This window comes from Protomyctophum bolini (assembly GCF_963924005.1).
Source record: "Protomyctophum bolini genome assembly, chromosome: 3".
Classification (NCBI taxonomy): Eukaryota; Metazoa; Chordata; class Actinopteri; order Myctophiformes; family Myctophidae; genus Protomyctophum; species Protomyctophum bolini.
This window is the reverse complement of record NC_137864.1, coordinates 11,911,677-11,919,997: the sequence shown is the minus strand read 5'-3', so window position 1 is coordinate 11,919,997 and position 8,321 is coordinate 11,911,677.

The window sequence follows — 8,321 nt, the reverse complement described above, 5'->3', positions numbered from 1 at the left end:
CTCGTATAAAAATAAAGGAGAACTTAAGAAAAGTTTCACTGTGGGAGATGTCTTTTGTTGGCCGAGGCGATCATGTACAGTATGTACACAGCGCTCCTCGACGCAAAATAACAAGCTACTGGAAGCCATTTTCCGGTGGTACATTTATGTTGAATCAAACAACAAGTTTACCACAGTGTTTGGGGACATCTTCGACATGTTCTGCATCTGCCGTCTCGGTCGATCCGTGCGAGCATCATCATCCAGTTGTAAGATGTGCGCTGCGTGCTTCAGAGAAAGTGCACGGCTGAGAGAGATTACGTTGATTTAGGGTCAGATTTGGGCTTATTGGGGGGATTTACGCTACATATTAAGACCTGTAAGGCTCTATTGAAATCTGGCACATTCTTGAACGAAGTAAACTGTGAGAGTGTGACGTTCACCTGCACCAGAAATGAACGCGTTCACAATAACGTTCATCAAGCAGAAATACATTACGTTCAGTTCACGTTCACCCAAAATATGAACGGGTCGTGAACAATCGTTCATTGAACGCGTTCAGGGACAACATTGCACATGTTTCTAAAAGCTATTCATTTCAACACATGATTTATAGATTGAGATGAATGAATGGTCACATGAATGGTCACCCGGCAATGCCACGTTCAAATAGCTTTAAAGCTTTTTCGCGCAAACACCACCACACTATTCCAGTGGCTGATGACATGGATAAAAACATATTGTAAACATAGGGCAACGTTAACTCTTCATAATATATATGCCAATAATTATAGTGACAGTTTACCTGTCATTGTTGTGCTAAAACCCAAATCAAAAGTAACCGCAGGAGAGCACAGCGCATACATACAGTAATTGAAGGTCAGTGTTGTTGTGACAACTTGATTGATGTCCGTGGGAATTCTGGCTGATGCTGTGTTCACTACTCTGCTGTTTGACAGGCATGCAGAGAGGCAGCCACACCGTACACACACACACACACACACGGTATTAATGCTCCTATGGATCTATATATACGCCCACGCACACAGGCCCACACAAGTTGCTAAATCATTTCCACGCCAGTCTGTATGCTCCCCATTGCTTGTAACATATCTTTTTCTTTCTTTTTCCCCTCATTTAGGCTACTAGTATTTTCATGTTTTTATACAATTGAATTGTTATTGTATTGTTAGCACGGTCCTGTGGAGCATTCAGCACTAATGTTTAGCTGTTCATATTTGTACAAGTGACAAATAATCCACTCTTGAATCTCGAAAGGGCTGCTTTAATTTGCTACTGGGAAACAAGCCTTTTACATAAACACACACACTCAGCAGCTGATGCTAAAAACTAACCTTTCGTGCTGTCCAGGTTGCTAGGCAGCGCCTACATTAGCCCCGCAAGCAGAACCCAAATGTAGTAAAGTTTCTGACACTTTGATTACTTTACCTATTGGGTCCTGTTTCACGCTGGGCTGCCGCCAGTTACGCACACACAAATACAATGTAAACATGCCATGAGAAAAGCTTCTGCGCGCTTTTACGATGTTCTTTCATGTGTTGACTTACGAATGTGCGAACTATAAGTACCTTACATACCATACCGACATCTCCTGTGTCGCGGAAGCCGTTAAGTATTTTTAATCCATGATTGATTAAAAATGTCGCTTCTTCCTACCTTGTTTATTGACACCTCATTGTACCGCCTATCTGGCTAGCTAGTGGTGCTACAGCTATGACGGAGCAGATCAGAGGCAGGGACGTAGCCCGCAAAGCCAACCGCACATCGGGAGGCGGTACAATAAACGGTAAATAAACAAGAAGAAATCAAAGCGACATTTTTAATCAAACATGGATTAAAAATACTTAAGGGCTTCCGCGACACAGGAGATTTTATCAGAGGTATGTAAGGTACTTATAGTTCGCACATCCGTAAGCAAACACAATAAAAAACGTGGTAATAGCGCGCCGATCGACGAAACGATGAGTTTGTATATATCCGCGTTCCAACAATCGCATTAGAAAATCTTAGCATGGCCAGGAACCCTATATAAAGCGACAATCAAATTTCATAAAAGCATTATGTAGGGTTCCGAGAGGGGCTACGCCTACATTATTCCCAGCATGAGGATTAATGTGCACACCTCCCATAAGGATCCACTCATTGTTGTTTCTTTGCCGTGTGTTTTCTCAGAAAAATACTCCAACGTTGTTGTTTTTGTCCAATCCGTCCGCCGTTCATATGTAAATAGTGATTTTTTTAACACGTCGCGCCCGACATATTACCGCTTCTGGCGAAAGCTAAGACATGTCGGCTGCTGCTCGTAGGCTACAACTCTTTGCTCCTCTCCCCACTGTGTGACACGGAAGTAGTTGGTGCAAACTGCAAATACACAGATATTGGCTGGCTGCCTGCGGTAACATCACATGAACACTAGATGGCAATGAAAGTGTTAGACTTACAAACAGCCGTAGATACCGTCGATCAGATGAATAAAATAACAAAACGTTTCATTCTTCCACAGTACTCTCTCAGAGAGTACTGTGGAAGAATGAAACGTTTAAACGAGGTAAAAAGGGAAAATAAACATAGCCTACAGTGAGGTGGCAATGTGGGGGGCGCTACATTGCCGCCATCTAGTGGATTGTATCACGCAGAGACTCTCTGTACTCTCTCTCTCCCCCTTTGTCATAATCGGTTCAGGAATATAAAATATTTTCCGAGTGGGTGTTTTTGCTTGTCTACTTGGCTCCATTGACTCCAACGTATTCCACCGCAGTGTCTGCTTCAGTTTGCTTCTCTGCCACCCAATGTGACAAATCTGCTGGCTGGAATTGCAGACAGTCTTCATGTTCAGAAATTGACTTTGTGCTCTTTGGATAGCTCTATAAAATTACACAGTGTACACATCGAAAAGCAACACAGCAACAATGTGTTATATGTCTGTTATTTTCCAGAAGTGATTATTTTAAAATGGCCTCAATCGTTCAGAAATAGAGTTTGTTTATGTGCTTGTCCACTCGGCTCCATTCACTCCAATGTTTCCCCCGCAGTTTCGGCAGCAGATTGCCACTCACTGTGACGAATCTGCCGGCTTAAATTGCATGGTAGAGAAAATTACATTGGTGTCTTTTCCTCGTAATCTTCCTTGGACTTTATTGTTTCAGTAAGACAGGCCTCCCCCTATCCACAAGGTGGGGTGAGTGCAGCAAAGCATTATGGTAGCCTAATTGTAGTAATCCAGCGGTGAGACCAGTGTCAATGACATCACAGACACTTTGAAATACTAAAATATCTAAAAACACATATTACCCACATAAAAACCCCCGGGAAAGTGTTTCTCGTCTCCCAAACATAATTAAAATAAGATCCGTTTGCAAAAGTGGCCCTTTAAGTATACTGCACGCAGCATCCTGGTGTAGCACCCATCTATAGGATTGGCTTCAGGGTCCGACATTCACTGCCGAATAGGAGAACAGACTATCTTTACATAGAAGAAGCAGAGTTTGGTTTGACGGGGAGGTTGGAGTTCCGCTCTGTTCAGGAGCTCCTGAGCTTGTTCCACGTGGTCGGAGAGCAGGCTGATGTTGTCCGCGTAGTCCAGGTCTGTCAGGACTACTGTGGGGTGTCGTCTTCACCTCCTTGGTGTTAAGGGTGAGGCCAAGATCCTGCTCTCGTCCATTGATGGACTTCCTTAACTCATAGTCCAGGACTATGACAAAGAGGAAGGGGACTAGGGTGCACCCTTGTTGCAAGACACGGTAGATCTTCATCATCGTGCCTCAGTGGATCAAGTCAAATGCCAAACAGTATGTTCTGCATGCCTCATTTTTGTCTAATTATAGTAAACTGAAATTCTGCTGCAGGTTATTCTTCCTCCTCATCCTCATTTCTATTCAGTTCCATTTCCCTCCTAGGTTGTTTTTCTCCTCTTTCTTTGCTCCTTTCTCCTCCTCCTGCTCCCAAACGGGCTCTAGCTGTTCAAAAGGGTTTGAATTCAACAGGGGAGGAGAAGCCACACTGACAGCAATTTACACCTTTTCCCTTTTTCTTTCTGTTGGGGGAGCAGGGAGAAGAAAGAAAAAACACAAAAAAGGAAGGAAAAGGAAACGGCTGAATGTCAAGGTGCGATAATAGAGATCAGCCTGCCCTGATTTAAACTTGGTGATGTTGCATGCCAAAAATAACTGATGTATAGAAGCTCACAGCACGTCGAGAAACCGGAGAGCTTGTAGATCTGCTATTTTCGGCACGTGACACCACCGCATAAATTAGGAAATAGGTGCCATGTGTGGCAGTTGACCTGTTTATCCAAGAATCAGGCGGAGAGTTGTGTGTGAGAAAGTGAGAGAGGGAGAGATAAGCGATAACCACCTACACCGCATCCATCTGTGTCAATAGGGGTCATTTATCAGTATTTGGACATTTGTGTGCGTGTGCGTGTGAGAGAGAGAGAGAGAGCTCGCACTTCAGTTATCTATTGTTGTGCACAGTATCCACACAGCAGTGCAGTGGTTTCCACACTGGTGGTGTAACTTCCCCTTCTACCATTGAGCTAAGGGCCTGCCTACTTGTTCAGGGGATAAAAGGTCAAAATGTCGGTCAGATCCTGTGTCTAGGTGAGACATGACCTTTGCCATGATCCAAATGTCTCAATAGAAGAGCAGGGAGACCAAATAACAATAAAAAACGCACTACCTTCGACGTCAGACCCATGACAACACGCATCAGCCTTCAAATCCAGAGCCATGCAGAAAGTCACTGAACATGTTTCGTTGCCACCGTGCCATTGGGCATCAAAACGAAACAACAACAATCAGCTTGAATCACATTAGTATACACACACAGCATACAACAAAAGCAGCAGCAAAGAGGAAGACATGTTCCCCACCACTCTAGGAGACCGCGAAGTGCCGCACCGTTAAACAACATTCGGCCAAAATGTCCTCTCAGTACAGGGTTGTGTAGCATGGAATGGCCTTCCTCTGCGTATAAGGGATTGTGCTACATTTCCCTCTTTTAAATACAATCTGAAACAATGGTTGTTTGAAAACCAAAGCGGCAACCCCTTATGATTATTTTAGGTGTATTACTTTTTTTTATGCTGTGTTCCCTATGTAATGTTATGTAGTCTGTTTTTCCATTGTGTTTACTGTGAGGACTGCGGATGAAAATTAGCAACTGTGCTATATCCGGTGTATTTACGTCCATGTGACGTCCATTAATATGCATTGTCCTGTCCAAATAAACAAATAAAGTAAAAACTATACCTTGAGCCATCTTCTACTCGACTTCATCAGTTGGGGACTTGGGGCAGCAGTGGCTCAGGAAGTAGAGCAGTCTCTTTTTGTCCTCGTCTTATTACTTACCATTTAAATCCTGCAATTGACATGCACGTACACACACACACACACACACAGTGAGGGGCGCTCTTATCATTGTACATCATCTCATTCCGGCAAATCAGAATTTGCGCCCTCAACTTCACTGTGTTACGCAATGTTTGTGTTTACACAAACACTCAAAATTGTCCATTCATTGTCAATGACATTTAATGTTTGTGTTAGGACAAAATGTGGGTTACCCACACCAAATGCTGGACATGGGAGGGGCCCCTCAAAAACAATCTAAAGCCTGAGAAGAAGCCGAGCTTGATATAGTGGGGGGGATTGGACTTCCACACACTGGTCATGTGTGTCCCCTGCAACATCCCTGCATGTCAGAATGTCAAACGCCGCACTGTTGATGTCTGGGTTCATCACCTTGGCTCTGGTACAATGTGTGCACGGTCATCCTATGGTCAGGAGTAGGTTGGCAGGGACACCATAGGCCTGGAGTGTAAGAAAGAAAGAGAAAATCCCATGCCCCAATATCACTTTCATCAGTGAGACATATTAAACACCGATGGTTTTACTGTCTTAACACTGAACATTCCTCTTAATCACATGGACCTTATTATCTCTACATTCTGGGGTGAACATTGACATTCAGTGAAAACATTGTTTCACTGCGCTGATAAGATCCTCTTCATCACTTTGCCTGTAGAGAGCTGATGCTCTTATTATCCAGAGGAACAGGATACGTTAATAAGTATCATGTTTCATACAAGGATATTAACCCATTCTGACCTGAGATCAGATTCATACGAGGTTTCCACTGGACACACACTGGTCTGATTAACCCATTCTGACCTGAGATCAGATTCTAAAAATGTCAGTCGTTCTTCGATTCTTCAAAAATAGCAGACCTACAAGCTCGTAGCGCGCCACTCGGTGGCGCGCTATGAGCTTGTAGATCTGCTATTTTTCAATAGCTAAAGCATAACATGATGCGAACACCAAAATGGGTGCCCGGTCAGAATGGGTTAAGTGCTGTGACACAAGTACAATGTAACGTAGGCCTTTAGCATACGCTCTATCCAGAGCGATTTACAGTACAAGCAAGGACAAGAGGTATACATCAAATGCATAGAGATGGTAATCAATAGGGTCATAGGTAAACCAAGAAACTATCATCAGTCTCAACAGTATATCCAAAAATGTATAATCTGTACATTTACCAAACTATAAACATGCTATCTAAATTACATTTTAACCATTGCATAAGGTTAACAGGCTGAGGTGGAGTCTGAAGAGGTGAGTTCAGGTTCAGATTACAGCGGAAGATTGGGAGTGCAGTCTGCAGTTCTAACTGATAAGAGGTTTCTGTGGGCCTTGTAGGTGGTAGCATTTTAGAAAAGTAGAGAAAAGAAAAGGGGTGATTTTGTTGCTGTATGACAGCTGAATTTGGCTTCGGGGATCGATGAAGGTTTATGTGGTCTTATATTTTCGAGGGGCCCTCCTACAGGTTTAATGTTTATTAGTTCAATGTTTGTTTTAAAAACTCCATTGACAATGAAGGGAAAATTGTCATATTGTCTCTTTATTGTTAATGGCATTTAATGTTTGTGTTGGAACCGTTTGTTTTGTTTTACATCACCTAATCAACATGACTCCAGCAAGCCAGCAAAGACCCAAAAAACATTATCCTAAACATAATAGTCTCCCATACTCACAATTTAGTCTATTTGTATGTTTGGTCTGGGAAATAAATCTAAACTAAATGTCATCTCTGCCTCCGCCTTTACAGAATGAATGTTACCGACTTCACATAATGTTTATAGGCTTCATACATTATGCATAATAGCATTTTTCTCAGCACAGTTGCTATACAGCAAAATAAAGTTCACCAAAAACAAATTACTTGTGTTCTATATCAATTACAGACCGATGACCCAGTCATTAAATTATTATCCTCAGAAACACAGACGATTTTATTTCCAGGAAGAAATTATTGGCTCAGGAATGAATGAGTCATTATTTATCTATATCCATCCATCTCATGGTACAACTAAAAGGGCAGAAAGGGAGACTTGAATTAGGCTGGGAAATAGAGTCCGAAAAAGGTTGGTTTTGAGGGAGCAAGGATTGGGCCTTGGTGAGAGTGAATTCCAAAGGGAGGGGGCTGCAACTGAGAAAGCCCTGTCAGTCACCCCAAGTGCATTTCTTTGCTTTGCGGATGCCTAGGAGGTTGGCATCACTATGTTCTATTTTAACAGTTACATAAAGTTTAACACAAGGTTTCACTTTTGCACCGAATTACTGCTACTGCAAGCATAACAAGCCGTGTACAAAGAATCACCCAGACTACACAAGAGCCCACGGGAGTTATGCAGGCTTTATTGATTCCATATTGGACCCAAAACGTTAAGTACACTACAGTCAAACATTAACTACTGGCAATGCTTGAAGTAATTAGTCCATTAGCACACCCTGTGGACCTGTACCGTACACATTATATACGTATACACAACAGACAGATGGAAAAAATAAAACACATGCGCAACCACCACACCTCTTTACATGCAAATAAAATATTAAATAAAACATGGTTTTCAGTGTAATACAACTGTGATTCTCAATATTTTCTGGACCAGGGCCCACCTAAAAAAATATTTAACTAAAGCACTCGGCTGCCGTGTTAACGGGTGGGTTACAAGCATTTCAGATTGTGTAATTTATGATTACAATATGCAAAAAAAGATGCAAAAAAAAGAAAAATACATGAAATGGTCAACTTATAATCATGACAGCCCTATTTGGGGGCCTCACAGCCGCGGCCGACAGGTCGAGAAGCACTGTGCTACAGAACATAATTGGAGCACCTATAAAACTTAATTTGGACTAAAACCGAAAAGATTTCCCCCCAGCCAAAAAATAAATAAAATTACTTTAAAACAACTTGTCTTCTAAATGAGAACAAATGCTTCCCCTGGCTAAATGACCCTCAGAAAGGAACCATTA